The sequence below is a fragment of the Erithacus rubecula genome (genome assembly GCF_903797595.1).
Source record: "Erithacus rubecula genome assembly, chromosome: 15".
Classification (NCBI taxonomy): domain Eukaryota; kingdom Metazoa; phylum Chordata; class Aves; order Passeriformes; family Muscicapidae; genus Erithacus; species Erithacus rubecula.
Window position 1 is genome coordinate 14,621,568 of NC_136667.1, and position 13,421 is coordinate 14,634,988.

Sequence of the window (13,421 nt, forward strand, 5' to 3'; positions counted from 1 at the left end):
CAGAGAAGCCCAGGAACCTTTCACAAAGAGCACAGCAGAACGAGATGGACACATTAGTTCATTTTACCAGTGGGAAACGAGCAGATGAAGTGCTAAGTACTCACCAAAGCCACACAGCCAGACCTCAGCCCTGGGGAGAGATAAGCCACTCATTTCAGGGAGTTTGTACCACATCTATTAAATGGACTGAAATCCACAGCAGCAAGCATTTAAGAGGTCCCTGTCAAAGGGAACTGAGTAAAGCACTTTGTGGCTGGAGCATCTTTACTTTAAGAGACACCTCTGCTGTACAAATCAACCGAGCTTGATTAAATATGACTCAGCCCCTTTGTAACACTACGATCAAATTCTGCCTCCTGCTCACCTTCACACTTTGAAATAGCTGAGGACATCATTGCCATCAATCTGAAATTGAGCTCAGAGCTGCAGCTAACCATACCTTGATGTTTAATTACGCCTCAGTGAATGCTCTGGGACAGAACAAGTCAGAAATCCTACAAGTGGTAGCTGTACCCCCTGTACAGCCCCAGTACTGTGCTGTGCCCCTGTACTGCCCACCCACGCTAAAGCACATTCAGCACACTTTCTCCCTCACCACTTCTCCTCTGAGTGGCCAGAGCCAGCTTTGTGCTGCAGGCTGAGATGCACCAAGAGCACAAAGGCTGTGAGCAGTCCCTGGGTGCAGCATGACCATGACTGTGCAGCAGCCTCTGCAGAGGGAACAGTGACACTGATGGCTACTCCCCACATCAGGCAGATGGCCAGGAAACCTCCAGTGTCTCCAGAAAAAGACAGGCAGCCTCCAGGCTTCCTGTGTGTGGGAGCCTCTCCAGCCTGATCCGTGGTGCTGCAGTGGGTACAGCCTGATGCCTGACATTTGCCAGACCTGGAAGAGGTTTCTACAGCAACCACCTTTTCAGCATTATTGAATGAGGAATAACCTCTCTTACTTCTTCCTTCAAGCTAACCAAACACTTCAGTGACTGATTCCCCCTGGAACAACTTCTGCTATTGAACTAGCACAGCATCACAACTAAAAACCTACCAGCAGCAAAAGGAGAGGAGAATCACCTGCTGCCAGCCCTGGCACTGCAGGAACCACAGACACCAACAGACCCAACCATGCTGCCCAGAACTACTGCCCAGGCAAGTCAGGATGTTCTGGAAGACAAAGGTGAGATGAGAGTTCTCCTAATGCCAATCCTGTTAGTCTTTCCTGTCCCAGAGCACTGCATTGCACTTCTAGCTGAATAGCCTGTTGTGCAAGTAGACATTTTACTTTCTCAGGAAGTTCCCTAAAATGATCTGCAATAACAAAATGTCACTCTGGAAATTTGTAGAATGGCAGCTTGTAACACATTCTGTAGCTCAATAAGAAGGGCATAATATATATTCTATCTCAAAATGTAATTATTTTTAAGTAGGCATGGTGAGTGCCTTTGAAAAACACCTACACAGCCTACAAAGCCAGTAATTTGTAAAAAAAGAAAAACAGCTTTATTCTAATTCTGTTTTGAATAAATGTACAAAACATAGGAAATGTGCCCTGTGACTGTGCCAAGATGCAAACAAGGATTTTAAAAAAAAATCTGTTAATGGTGTTACACCTTTATAACAATTTTATCCTCAGGAACACTCTAATTACAGAGGGTAACATTTCTCTAATTTGTTCTTTTTTCTCTTTTTTCGTTTACAAAGAGTAGCAATTACCCTATATTTAGAAGAGCAGATGACTGAGTGAAATGAATTCTTGGACCCCAGCACCTCTAAGATGTAGTAATTGCATTTCCAATGGAAAACATTCATCTCAGTCCTAATTTGGCTCCAAGAATGAAACAGTGCTAAACACCTGCATAAGCAAAAAACCAAATTTTTTGTGAGAAACACTGATTTTTGTACCTTGAATTAATCAGAACCCCTAAAATCATACATTTGATGATGGCAGGTAGATCAGATAGGAGAGTGCTGAAGGGAATTAGATGAATGCAGCAGATCAGAACAAAAGTATTTCTTTACCTAGCATGTAATCAAACCATGGATTTTTTTTTTCCTTCAGATATTTTGTGGGTGGTAGAAATTTACAGTGGCCAAATTTACAGAGAAAAGTGTACAGAAGACAATTGCAGTGATATTTGAGATCAGTGCTAGCTTCTGGTTCCAGTCAGAATAAAACCAACACGTAAAAAATCCTTGCAGGAAGGAAACTTCTGCAGAATTTTGCTTCAGCCTCTAGGACTGAATGGCATCTCATGGCATCTGTGGTTGATGTGGTTCCTCAGAGGCCACATGGGACAAACACTCATATTTAACCAGGAGTCATGGTCCCCAGGTGGGATTTCATCTCCTGCCTCAGGATGAAGAAGCAAACCACAATTCCTGTGTGTCACTGAACAGCTGAGATGAGCACAAACTGTTGGCAGAAAAGGAAAGAAACTCAAAGGCCTTTTGGCAAAGTCACAGACCATCTCTGTGTGTAGTTAATTTGCTGTCAGATAAGAGTTCCTTACATTTTTTGTGTTTTTCATCAAGAAAGATGGCAGCTATGAAACTGAGTCACTTTTGTCAGATTCTTTATGTGTATGGATAAAAAATGTTGCTTAGCACTGTTGTGGGCATTGTACTGTTCAGTGCATGAGAACCAGAATTACCAGCTACTGTAGAAGGAGGTGATGGAATAATCCAAAACAGAGCAAATGGAAGCAAAATTAAGTATGTCAAATAGTAAAATAGAATTACTCCAGATTGTAGGAGAATGGTTGTTAAAAAAAAAAAAGAAATCTGTTTCGTGTTCATATTCACTACTTCTACAGTGCAATCTACTCCAGGATATCTCCTGGGAAACTCTGGTATAACTCCTAGGACAAATCTGGAATAACAGCAACAAAATACCTTCTTACACAACAATAAAGTGAAGAATTATGAAAATTCATCTCTGTATCTTCAAGAATTTTTCATGAGAAAGTCACAGCAATTGGCATCAGTCATTCATTTTCCAGCCATGAAGAGGAATTTGGAAAAGGCTTCAGGACATATTTGTTGTGTTTAGCCAGTGCCTTGTATCTATTAGGATGGATAAAAGTTGATAAAAACCATCCTTCAAAATGACAGGAAGAAAAAAGATATATTTTATCTCATTATGGCATTTGACATATATATACATATATGCACACTATATATATTATTTCTAGAAAAGAAACAGAGCTAACAGGTACAAAATAAGTACTAAAGATGCCTATGTGTTCCAAAGCCTCTTAACATTTTCATGGGTTGGCTAAAAACTTAAATATGTGTAATATTTCTCATTTTAGGCTTCTGATATTTACTGTATTTACAATTCACTTTTAACTACTTTAATGAATTGAATGAATAAAAAGTAGGAGTTTTAATAAATCCTGGTACAAAGCACAATTTCCCAGCAGTTAAAATGGCAACACTGTGTGTGCTTGAAGCACATTTTGATCAATCTGTGGATCAGTTTCAGGCCACACCCTGACCCAGTGCCCTGTGTAGTGCTCTGACTCATGGAAAGATCAGCAGCAAAGATTCAGGAGATACCTCAGATAATTCCCTGGGAATTCCAAAAGGAGCAGAGTGCCCTGTGCAATTGCAGTGCTCACTTGGGTTTCCTTGCTGTGGCCAAGAGCAGCAGCAGACAATGCAAACATCAACCCAGAACATACCCCAGATCTGCCACCTTCTGGTGGGCTTTGCTGCTTTTGAAGATTCTTTCACACATTCCAGGGAAACCCACTGTTGTGGTTTGTAGAATAAAGCCTAACCCCCACTGCACCATTGATGCAAATGAAGAGTTTTGTACAAACCAGAATTTCCAATGTTCACTTTAAAGTTTCATATCTGCCACAGGCTTTGCAAAAATAGAAAGCAATTACATACAGTTTTAACATTATTGCATTGCATTATTCCCAAGGGAATGAAGGAATTGAAATTATTCTCTTCTCTCTCTTTTATCTAGGAAGCAAAGCATTTCTAAGTCTGAAATGCCACATCAGGAAGTGTAAAGCTACGTTATCTCTTCTCTGCTGGTTTGTTTTCCTCAGATTTACATAGACAAATGACTCAGAGACATCCATATCACTCTGAGAGTCACACACCCCAGGGTGCTGAAAATCTCCATCGTGCCCAAGTACAGAATGTCTTATTTGATCCCCCACAGTCACCAGTGTTTACCAGCATGTCCACAGAGGGGCTCAGGGACAGGCAGCTGATCTTGAGGGCAGCACTGCCAATCCTTTTGATTTTATCATCAATAGAGTGGAATTTAATGTTTTTTCCAATATATTGAACTGCTGGGCACCCAGTTACATCAGAAATTATGCTTACCTTTAAGTTTCTAGTCTGCATTTTTCTAGAGGGAAAAAAGGCTGTCCTAAGGCTATCTGGATGCCTTAAATAGCACATGTTCTACCTCAGCCAAGCACAGGGACATAATCTACACACAGAACGATGGTGACTTAGGAGGAGGACTGTGCTCTTCAGTGCTTCAATTCAAAAAGGCTTGAGCATCCCAAGAGGTGCTGAGCAGAGGATGTGATGGCCAAGGGGATGAAGGAGGCCACCAAGCAAGAAAAGCAGGTGGCCCTGTGCTGGCATCCTACACTGGAACATCTGTGAGTACAAGACCTGCTTTGCCACAGTGCAACACCACACTAGAAGGGTTTATTTGGATCTGTGCCACTGACCACATCCAGCTGGGCTGTGACACTGTTCCTGAGCTTCAGTTTCCTCTGAGCTTTTTGTTTTTCAACTCCTGAAGCTGCCAGAATGGCACAAGTGGCCCTTGGGCAGGGAGCAGCAGGGAATGGGCATGGACCAGCGTGGTCTCCTTTGGAAACCCCCCACCACTGAGGGGAACTCCAGAGAAGCTGAATGTGTCTCCAAAGATATTTTGGTTCTTGTCTCACAAGTTATAGCAATTAATTGATGTGACTGTATTTTATTGCAAATTAAACAATTGCACTCACTCTGCTGTTATAAGAATTTTAACTAACTGTTAGATTTTCCTTTCTATCCAGTATTGCAATGACTTCCAGTCTTGACAGAACATATAAGAAGGAAGGAAAATTAAAGCTAGAACAGATATAATTATCTGAGCTAGGGAACAGTTGCTTGAATACCATTTAAGTAGTATTTTAAATTCAAAGAGCCAGCTTTCCACACATTATACTTAAAACAAATCTGTTAATAAAATGGGATGTTTGCTAAGAAGAAAACCTAGTGAAAGTTGTTTACATCCCAATGTCAGAATCTCTTCTCTTATGGAAACATAAATTATTCTGGTGTGATTTGTCATTCCATAGATCCATGTGTTATATTGATTTTTTCATTTATTGGCAGAGAGTAAAATTATGCTTGAAGCCAGAGGATAAATTTCTAGGCTCAATGCTGTTCTCTGCTTGCAGTTTAAGCATCTGTAGTTGCATCTGGAATTTTTGCATTGAGTGATAGGGACAGTTAATGGAGCAATGATACAATTAATTGAATTGTTTCAGCAAGTTCATATAAAGGATTCCTTCCAGCATTTTAACTCCAAGAGAGCTATATGTTCTTCATAATAATTTATCTAAATGAAACGACTGCCTAATAAAATATTCATAGCAGTAAACATTTTCTATTTAGTAATGTTCTGTATGTCAGCACAGCATCAGGACAGCATCCTCTCCTTCAATTTCCTTCATGCAGGCCAGAGATCAGCTTCACCTGTTATTTAAACAACTAATAAAGCAACAGTTGAACGAACACCACACTGGAAAGTAAGCCCACAAGCAAACACAGAGATCACACAAATACCTTCTGAACATGAGAATGCAAATATTTTCAAATAATCTGTCTTGTAACAAAGTGCACGAACACGTGTCAGCAACAGGTGGCTTTTCCTCAGTTTTGATGAAATTGAGAAAGGTCCATTATCACAAGAAATATCTGCCAAAGCCAGATCATTTGAGGAAACTAAAATTCAGAACTGCAAATGAATGTGGCATTATTCAATTACAGCTGACTGGGGAGAAGAAGCCATCTGCTTGAACTCTGAGTTCCTAATGCCAAATCAAGTCTAGACTCTGCCTCGATCCTAGGACTGGCTCTAGGGCTAGTGAGAGGACACAAAATCATAAAGAGGAGTTTTTTTAGGTATTTGGTTTTATTTCAGCATAACTGAGTGGCAATTCAGATGTCTGACAGCTCTGCTGACAGCTGCCTAGGAGCCTACATGGGATTAATCCTCTTTCTCAGCTCGGGCTCCCTCCTGACAATGCAGCTGGACAAATTGGTCTCCAAATCGTGGTAAAATACCTGATATCAGCAAGAGATAAAGTATTCTTGAGATGTAAAGGGTTCCTTATTCAGAGAACAGATCTGTCATCTTTAACTAGCCAACAGTTTTACTAAATCTTCCAGGAAGATGACAAGATGATAAGAATTTACATACTCACTGTAAACCATGCTCTGCAAACCAGCAGTGTTGGCTTTGAGCATACAGATGCAGATGTTTGGTCTGCTGTATCTGGCATGTCCACCCAGTATTTTTTCCCTATGGCTTGGGATATAGAGCATGAAGTGAGGTCTGCTGTTTGAAAAGTCAGTGATTTTGCCTCCCTCTTCCTGCAGGCTGCTTGATGTGCCCAGGATGTGATTCTTTTTGGCCCCTATTCAGTGCAGCCCTGCACTTGTACCAGTCCTGTGCCAAAGCAGAGTGTAACCCACACTCAAGAGCTTCAGGGAATGTAGGGATATTGGAGTTCAGTGAATGAGCTTTCTCATTAGTGGATTAATGCTCTGGATGCACTTCCTGACAGTGTGAGACACAGTTTGTTGTCTGATGAGGTCAAAAGCCATTACAAGCAGTTGGTGAGACTGATACTGGCAAGAAACTACTTCAGCCAAAGGAGAGAAGCCATATTTTGGTCATGCTAACAGATATTTCCAAGGATCAGCAAAACACATTCTACATTTAGCTTCCTCCAAGGCGATGGGCATCTCTGTTTCTACGTGATTATACAGGCAGGAATGCCAGTGTGAGAGTGCTCCACAGCAGCCACTGCCAAAAGCAATTATTTAGAGGGTGCTGAGAAGCCTGGAAATTCTGGTCCTCATCCTTAGTGCCATCTACTGGCCTGCTGTCATTGCATACCTTGGGTGCACACCTCCAGCTTGCAAAGCATTTCTGCTCCTGTGCCCAGACCTCTCCTGACTGAGAACACACACTTTTCATTACAGTGGAAATGTCAGAGTTCAGAACACTGGAAGCAGCACCTTCAGGGGCTCTCTCAAGGGAGTAATTTGTTAATGAGCATGGACACTGCTGAAGGCTCGTGGAAAAATTCAGCCTGGATTTTTCCCAAGCTGTTGTCTTTCACAGCTTCAGACCAGACCCTTCCCAGTGTGGGGATCTTTCTCTGAGACAAAACAAAGGAAGGAAGAACAACACAGATAAACATCTGGTGTTGACCACTGAGTGTCTCATGGTATTTTACAGAAAGCATGTTTTCAGAGAGGTGTTGCCTTCTTTGACCGATGAGTCTTTTCTACTTTGTTTTTCATGATCTATCCTATATATATGCCATGGCTTTTCAATAAATCATCCCTTCTTGCTGCTTGGAAGAGGAGTTGTGTGTCACTGCATTATTTGCTGTTCCTGATCATCAAATGAGCACTGTTCCATGTGCAGCAACCCCAAGAAAGTGTGGGAGCATGTGAGCAAGTGTCACTGATCTAGGTGTTTGTTGATCACCATTTACCAGCTCAGCACAGAAACCTGTGCTTGTGCAGCCTGCCCCAATTAAAAGGCAGCACAATGATGGACCACAGTCACTCCCTGAAACAGGAGGGGAGGACAATTCATCCTGTGTGTAAACAAGAGACAGACATTTAAATAAAGAACTGTACAGCAACCTAGAAAATGCATATATTGCTGATTAGTTCTTTACTCTGTAGGAATAATGTGGTGAACCATGCAAGTGTGTAAAATACACCCAGTTTGCACCCAAAATGCAGTTATCCACCGGGATTCTTCATGTGTGGAGTGAGCCAGACAAAAACTTAAGGAGTTTTGCTGATAACTGTCTTTTAACTGAAGAATAAGATGTAGAAATGAGAGGAAGAAAACAAGTGCCACTAAAATAGATTGAGTTATTTAACTACTTGATCTCTTCTCAAACCCTGAACAATACTTGAAAAATATTATTTCATTGGCCTTTATCTTCCAGCACAATGTTTCAAAGTCTGAAGTTAATGTCAGTTACCTAACAGTCCTTCTCCACTTCTTCCCTGTTTTCCCAGAATTCTTAGATGTTTTCTCATTTTGCCCCGCTATGGAAACCCTGGAGGCTCCTTTCACAGGACTGGAAAATAATTTTCCAAGAGAAGACTAGGTCTGAAAGCTTTATTGGCTGACAAGCCTGCCAGGGAGCTCATTTCATTCAGCAGCACAGGAGGCTTTCCTAGACAGCTCAGACCCCCAGAGGACATGGGGGTGTGAGCAGAGAGCCCCTGCTGCAACCCACCCCACTTCTGTGGCAGCAAAAAATACCAACATTAAAGGCTTGTGTTTAATCCAATGTAGGGATTGTGGGCAGAATCATGGTCTGGGGATGTCCCTGCATCAAGCCTTGGAGGGAAGAAGGCCTGCAGCTTTCACCTTGTGTGAGCATTTCCCTTTGCACCTGCCAAGGCCAGCAGGGTAAATCCATCTCCAGCTCAGGAGCAGCCAGATGAGATGAGGTGCTACAGATGAGAGAGGGCTCAGCTGCTGGCCCTCCTGCAGGATTTCCCATTCAGACTAGCTGGGAATCAGCCTCCCACCTGGATATGATGCTCAGAGAAAGCTGGCTTGTCCCCTTGCTGTGAACAGGGCAGGTCATCCTGTCACAATCACCTGAGCATCCAAAGCACCCCAGGGAAAGCAGGGGTCTGGGAAGGCTGGCTGGGAATGGGGCTGCAGTGCTCATCCTGGCTAGAACAGGGCTCCTGCAACCCTGCCCACTGCACACCCTCCAAGAAGAGTTGTTACACCCCAACCAACCTAATGAAACGTGATTTTAAATCATCCCTTTACTCCAAGCAACAGATTGGTAATTTGATGTCACAACCCAACTTGTAAAACCACATAATATGATGTTAAGGATTTCCAGTATTGTAAGCATTTTGTGCACATCCTGATAATAATTAAAATTGCTCACTTCTCTGAATCCACTATAAAAGACTTGAAGTTGGAATGTGATTTAACCTGAGATTATGGTGTTTTCCTAGTGCAGTGCTTACAGTCTATAAAATGCCCAATTGTCAAACTGTAGGATGAGGATATGTAAGAGTCAACTCAGCATGTTTTTTTACAGATCCAAAGGACTGGAAAACTAACACAAGTACCTCCATCCTCACATCCTGAAATTCAGGTGACTTTTCTCAGCCAACATAACAATGTTTTGGCATGTAAACCCTATTCCTGGTAGGTAACACCAGAGAAAGTGAAACTTAGCATGTGACCACCCTCTGGGTACAGTTGCACTCCTCTGAGTTTTGCAGAAATTGTAGGCCTATTGTAAGTTCCATTAACATGAAGTAGAAGTTTAATTTAACATGGATAAATGAAGCGTGGGCGTACTGATATATTAGGAAGAAAACTATTACCCAGAAAATTATAGTGGTCTCATGAGGTAGTAAGGGAAACTAAAGAAATTTTATTTAGTTAAGTTATACCATTGGGGGTTTTGATAGGCTTGTTTTTGCTTTGTAATCAAGTGCAACATTATTTTATTATCGTGGTTATACTATTATTACAGTGTAATCTTGCACTTGATTACAAATCAAACCCAGTGATAACTACAATAATAAAATTATGTGTTAACATAGTAATCTAGCAAACATAATAAAATAGGTGCTGTTCATCAGGCACAGCATCACCAGCCCGTCAAGGGAGGGGATTGTCCCACTCTGCTCTCACTGGGGTGGCCTCACCTTGAGTGCTGGGGACAGTTTTGGGTGCCACAAGAAGAGGAGACTGAGGACAGACCCCACTGAGGTCTGCAGCTTCCCCATGGGGGGAGGAGGGGGCAGACACTGATCTCTTCTCTGGTGACCAGTGAAGGACCCAAGGAATGGCCTGAAGCCAGGTCAGGGCAGGGTTAGGTTGGATATTAGGAGAAAATTCTTCTTCCATAGGGTGGCTGGGCATTGGAAGGGGCTGCCCAGGGAGGTGAACACAGCCCCAATCCTGAGAGAGCTCAAGGAGCATTTGGACAATACTCTCAGGCATGTAGGGGGATTTTTGGGGTTTCCCATGCAAGGCCAGGAGTTGGACACAATCATCCTTGAGGGCCCTTTCCAACTCATACGTTATTCTAGATTCTAAAATTCTAATTGCTGTCTAAAGTTTCACAAATGCAAATGAATAATATGAGTGCTGTGCATAATTAGTTATTCCCGAGGTGCAAGAGGCACCTATCCCAAAATGGACTAGAAAATCTTGAATAAATCATTATGGAAAGGAGATAAACTAAGGTGTCAAAGGTATATTTAAAGGACTTCATCTTAAAAGTTGTTTTTCCTGTATTCATGCTTGTGAACATCCACTTGCTGTGTTCTGTCAATCAATTAATCTTGTTCTGCTGCTGGGCATCTTGGATGGACACAGCCAGCTAGATTTGAACAAGAAAGTTGATTCATTGCTCTTGGCTTCTCCTGTGTTAAAATGCAACCTCCCTTTCTGCTGATTTCAAACTGACTGATCAGAAGAAATCAACAAAACTCCAACCGAAAAATTCAAAATTTTACCCAACAAATCCAAAATTTAAATAGAGGAGTGAGGAGTTATTCCCATTCAGAACAAATGCACAGGCAGGAGGGCAGAGCTCTGCTGCCTCCCAGAACCAGCCATCAATATTCATGGGTGTCAGACAGGCATTTACAGTCTCCTGCATCCCAGTGGGTGCCAAATAGGTATGGTAAAAGCCTGTCACAATTTCCATATCTCAGCAACACCAAGACCTTCCCATACAGCTGCTGCCTCTGATTGAGGACAGAAATAGACATTTAGAAAAACAAGCAAACCACCCAAATCTTACCAAAAATAAACACATTGAAAAACAAATTATACATCAGAAGGTGGAGAGATATTGGTCAGAACAGCAACTGGTCTGTCCTGATAACTGCAGCTCTGCTGGAGAGCTGAGGCTCCCACCAATATGACAGCAGGAATGGGAATCAAACCACCCAAAAAAACAACCATGAATCAACAGAGCCTTATCAACCACCCTGCCTTGCCCATCAAATCTCACACCCAAGAGCTGCTAGAGGAACACTTCATGTTTGTATATTACTCATTGAACTTTCTAGTCCTGGACCTTTTTCATCTAGGAAGCAAGACAACATCTTGGATGAGAGATTCACTCACTGAACCCACTGCTGTCACTGGGCTTATCAGGCTGCCGGCAGGAGTAGCAAACTTTTCCAACAAGAAAACTTGTTACAACCAGAAAACACAGAGTCTGGAAAAATGGAGTATGTCTTTGAAACTAATGCATAAAACCAAATTTTTGATGTAGCACGTATTTTTAATCACAGCCTAGGCTCCATGACAGGCTCATGCACAAATTCCCCTCATGTAATTAGCATCTTCAATGACAATTTTGGCAGAATAGCCAGTAAGGATCTATTCAGTTCCTCTTGTAAATTGTCCATTCATGAAAAGATTGTATTTTGTCAATGAGGCAGTGTGAAAATAGTGCAAGGCAGAGCAATTGGCATGTGGTCCCCCTTCCATCTATGTAATTTTCATTTAATTTCCATGCAAGCAGATGAATCACATACAGCCTGTTTCCCAGTATGTGCTGATAAAACACAAAGTGGGAACTTGCTGCTAATCTTACTGTTAGGCCTCAAGGAAGTGAACTCACTTATGAGGGTATTTTAATGAATAATAGACAACTCTAGAACCAGAATTTCAAGGAAGATGTCATATGAATTGGATAGATACAGTAAAATAATAATTTGCTGAGTAGAATTTAATGATATCAATTCAACTGATGGATGGGAAAGGAAGTAGAATGAAAAAGTTGAGTTAATTCTGAGTTAATTGACCCAACCATGGAAACATGCATAATTTAAACTAATATATTACACTGGGATATTTGTCTTACAGCATATTCAAGGGAGTGGTAGAGATTTCACTCACTTCTCTGTATTTCTTTGCATGTTGTGTAAAGCAGCTGTCTATAAATGTATTTGCCTTCCCAATGCAGTGATTTTACCCATATTTTTTAACACAAAGGCTGAGGTGGCCCACAACATCCATCCCTTCTAAAAATACAGCACTCTATTGATCAGGTCTTGGCATTTCACCAGCATTCAGGTTAAGCCCTTAAAGCAAAAAATTATGATATTATTGTATTGATCACATAAAGGTACCAAACACTAAAAAAAAAATCTTACTTCTTTTCACACAGTGCTTCCCATAACATAATACAGTAAAAGCACCAAATGTGTTAGGATGTACACAAATACACCAAACAGCAAAATGCAGATGAGGCATCCACCTGCATCAAACAGCAAATTCCCTGAGTGATGAGAGGAAATGGCCTCAGGTTGTGCTGTAGGAAGTTTAGATTGCATATTACCAAAAAATTCTTCATTGAAAGGGTAGTCAAACATTGCAAAAGGCTGCCCAGGGAAGTGATGGAGTCACTGTCCCTGTCAGAGTTCAGAAGGTACAAGGATGTGGTGCTCAGTGACATGGTCTGGTGGTGTCTCTGACAGCATCAGATTCATGGTTTGATTCGATGATCCCTGAGGTCTTCCCCAGCCTGAATGATTCCATGAACACAGAACACAGACTGAACAAGGATGAAAGAGCTTTTCCATGTTAAATCCAGGCAGAGAACAGAAATACAGCTGACCAGCCTTGGAGTTCTGGGTTTCCCTTCAGTCCTCTGCTATCTGCAGCTGCAGCCAGGGAAATGAAGCCATGTGTTAATCTTTACAGCAAACTGCAATAGGAACATTCCTGGAAATTGTGGCAGCTCCTTGACAAGTGTGGAGAAACACATTCTACTGACTATTTCCTCAGCCCAATTTCACTCTGCTGAGGTTAGCAAGAGAGAGCAAGTTCTCAGCATGAGATAATACGTGCCAGATATTTGGTGCATGGAAGTGTAGCTGGATTTAGCTGCAGTCACCTTCTAGGAAGGAAAAAAAGGAACTTGTGGGTAAGACAAAACATAAGTAAAAGCAATAACTGGTATGGGGTGTTCAGGATGGACAGAGTGGCTGAGGCCATTGAGATGCACTCCTCTGTCAGCTCACCCATGGACACAGCTGTGTCTTAAATGCTGGGTCACACATATGATGCTTCTAAGTGGAGAATATTTTATTTCTCACTTAACTAATGTTAGGGTAAAGATTAAGAGGAGTTG

General features: G+C 41.8%; 1 protein-coding gene across 9 annotated transcripts in view; it reads right to left on the reverse strand.

Moving 5' to 3' along the window:
- The window catches only part of HTR2C (5-hydroxytryptamine receptor 2C), a 213,212-nt gene that overhangs the window by 15,848 nt on the left and 183,943 nt on the right, over positions 1–13,421 (reverse strand). The window contains exon 2 of one of the 9 annotated variants that reach the window (XM_079319293.1): positions 105–130. The exons of the other annotated variants lie outside the window; for them this stretch is intronic. The gene's annotated coding sequence lies outside the window, so the exon portion shown is untranslated. The remainder of the gene's footprint in view (positions 1–104; positions 131–13,421) is intronic. 9 annotated transcript variants of the gene reach the window in all.